The sequence below is a fragment of the Berghia stephanieae genome, chromosome 14, assembly GCF_034508935.2.
Source record: "Berghia stephanieae isolate SIO BIC M18660-M18661 chromosome 14, UCSD_Bste_1.3, whole genome shotgun sequence".
In the NCBI taxonomy this organism is placed as follows: Eukaryota; Metazoa; Mollusca; class Gastropoda; order Nudibranchia; family Aeolidiidae; genus Berghia; species Berghia stephanieae.
This window is the reverse complement of record NC_088373.1, coordinates 23651419-23654847: the sequence shown is the minus strand read 5'-3', so window position 1 is coordinate 23654847 and position 3429 is coordinate 23651419.

The following is a 3429-nucleotide window of genomic DNA, read 5'->3' as shown; positions in this document are numbered from 1 at the left end:
TAAGTTAATCTATGTTATAGCCCAGAGCCCTCCTCATGAAGGGATGTTTGGCGCACTATAAATCTATACCATTATTATTATTATTATTATTATTATTATTATTATTATTATTATTATTATTATTATTATTATTATTATTATTATTATTATTATTATTATCATCATTATAAAACACATTTATATAGATCCTGGTTCCAATTAAGACTGCTTTACATCAAAACATCATGTATCATACACAAATGTAACACTGACATGTTAAAATCTACATGAAAAAAATATATAAATAAAATATATACTAGGAGTCTAAATTAGATCTATATGCCCTACAGGAAAAAACAGTTTAATTACGTTTTCTAAAAGTACGTGGATTTTCACTCTTTTTAGTTTCAATACTGATGGAGTTCCGCAATCGGGGGACATGGTGGTCAAAGGATTTCTCATAAAAAACCTACGATTTTGGAGATTCCCTTAGGAGATTAAATTAGCAGATCTTAAAAGTCGACTGGGTTTAGAAAGGTGTATAAGTTCTTGAAGGTAAACAGGAGAAGATAATTGTTTAACAATTGAAAACGTGGGTTGGTATGTTAAAATCAATTCTAAACTGTCCAGATAGCCAGTGTATGTCCTCTAACATGGGGATATTATGCTTTCGCTTTTTGATAACATTACCAATCGAGCTGCTTTGTTCTTTATTTGTTGGAGTCGATTAATGGGATTATTATCACAACCATAGAGCAAGCTATTGCTGTAATCCAAGCGGCTAAAATTCATAGAGACAAGATCATTATTATTGATCCCTTATAATAGCAGCAATAGATCTAAGATGAATATTGCATGATGTAGTTACATTAGTGACATGGGCAAACATGTTTACTTTGCTATCAAATAAAACTCTTAGGTTTCTTATATGCTCCTTAGTGTTGGGAATTACACAATCAGAAAGATGCAGATTAAGTGTTGAAAGGTCAACGTGATTGCGTCTTGTGATTTCTAAGAATTCTGTTTTGTTTTCATCTAAACTGAGTTTATTGCAACACATCCAGTCACGAATTTCAGAGCTTCAATTTTCTTTATCCGTTATAACATCGAGATAATTGGATTCAATAGTCTGATGTTACGTCGCCCAGCAACGGTGGCCATCTTGGTTCTAAACAAAGATATTCTGTACTTTTTATTCTTCATGTTGGCTAGAACTTTTCATATGTCTTGTGATCAGAATGTGTCAAAGCCAAGACATGGTTATATTTATAATGTTTTTCTCCTCTGGATAAACATTTATGCTCGTAGGAGAAATATTTCATTTGGGCGTCCGCCATTGTTCCTATAGTTTAGAGCCAGTTACTAAGTTACCATGCGTCATGACGAGGGAAGCGACGTTACGACTGTTAAAGCGTATTATCGGTATTAATGGGAAACAGTAGATAATTGAGTGTCGTCTGCGTAAAAAAGAATCTCAAAAAATATTTGGATATAAAGAGGTTAAATAAAGAGAGTCCCAGAACTGAACCCTGTAGTACACGAAAAGATAGGGGACAAGGAGAAGAAAAGCCCTGTATATTTACAGATACTGATTGACTTTGTCTATTCCCATAAAAAGCACTGTATCTACGAGGTATCAATTGTCAACCAAGTTTCTTTAAATTATAAGTATATCACAGCCTTTTTCAATAACTAAATCTATGTACTCAAATGTGTACTGGACAGGCACCCTGGATCTTACGGTCCGAATGCTAGATCATACAACAAGACCACAGAGTAAACGATTTCCATACTGACATTGTAAGAAAGAAATTAGCGGAAGAGTAGCGTCCCTTGATTGGACGTCACCCATAGTCTGTGACGTCACCCGGCGGATAAGTTATTAGAGAGAGAACGTCATGTTGGTTGTGCGCATGCGTCTCTCGTCCTCGCTCGCATGCGCACAACCAACATGACGTTCTCTCTCTAATAACTTTTCCGCCGGTGACGTCACAGACTATGGGTGACGTCCAATCAAGGGACGCCACTCTTCCGCTAATCTCATTCCCTATAAGTCCGACTTCGGATAAATTATGTGACCCAGCGTGTGCATATAGACCTAGTGTGTAGCAATTAATGCTAGGAATTGGAACAACATTAAGTTTATTTTGGTTTTTAATAATGCCTTAACTTCTCTCACACCAACAAATATTATAGTTACTTTAACTCCTATTTAAACCGATAGACTATTTATCCCACGTTATCACACACGATTGTTCTATACAGAACCGCACGCCACCGCACGCCATATCGTAATATAGAATACTCTTTTTTTTTGGTTAAATACTGAATCATAAATTGTATTGCTTACTTTCGTTGTGTCTTCACCGTATTGATTTATCTTCAGTAGATCACAAACTACGATTTTTCAAAAGTGGTCTTTAATTTTCTTTCGAATATCATCCCTGGCAATCAAAAAATCTAAAAATCAAATTTCAGTTGGTGGCGGAGAATGTGGATGGGGATGAGTTAGGCTATGATTTAGATACCACTCCTACAAGATCTAACCTAGCTCCCAGCACTAGCAATGACAATTTCACACCTAATAGTAGTCAGACTGATTCAGATGGTGATCAACTAGATCTTCAAGATGAGTTTCCCTGGAATTCAACACGTCAAGAATTTGACATTGAACGCTGCTACAGAACAACTATGTATGCAACTCAACACCAGGCTCTGGCATGTTTCAGGTCAGTCGCAAGAGATGACATATCTCACTATGTCTACTTCAACATGATGTTTGGCACAAGTAATTTATCAGCATTTGTCTTATATCGGTCAATAGATCCACTGCTACCTGTACCCGAGTTTTTATTTTATACTGGCAAATCAGAAGTATCATCGTGATGTCAATCTCCTCATGTCATCTCTACCAGAAACGTCATATAGGGAATGAGATTAGCGGAAGAGTAGCCTCCCTTGATTGGACGTCACCTTACAGAGAGAACGTCAAAATGGTTTTTGCGCATGCCTCTCTCTCGTCCTCGCTTTCGGTGAAGTGTCTCATGTCGCACAACCAACATGACGTTCTCTTTCTAATAACTTTTCCGCTCGTTACTTCCAATCAAAGGGACGCTACTCTTCCGCTAATCTCATTCCCTATTATTTACTAGGACAAATTATTCGCCTCTGTAACTCTCGCCAAATATTTTCTCGAAAAAAGATCACATATTCTTGTGAAGCGATTTACCCCAATTGTTAACACTGTTAAACCGATCTCAAAGGCAATATTCCCAAAAGCCATTGTGCTATGAGACAAATGAGGAACTTAGTAGCCTGCCTCTGAACGGGCAAGAGACCTGTTTCGCAGAACATGTCACCAAAATTGGGCGCCGCACAGAAGAGGTCGACAATGAAATTCCTTACTCAGTCTTGGCATATAACGTTAATGTAGTTGGAGTAGATATTTTT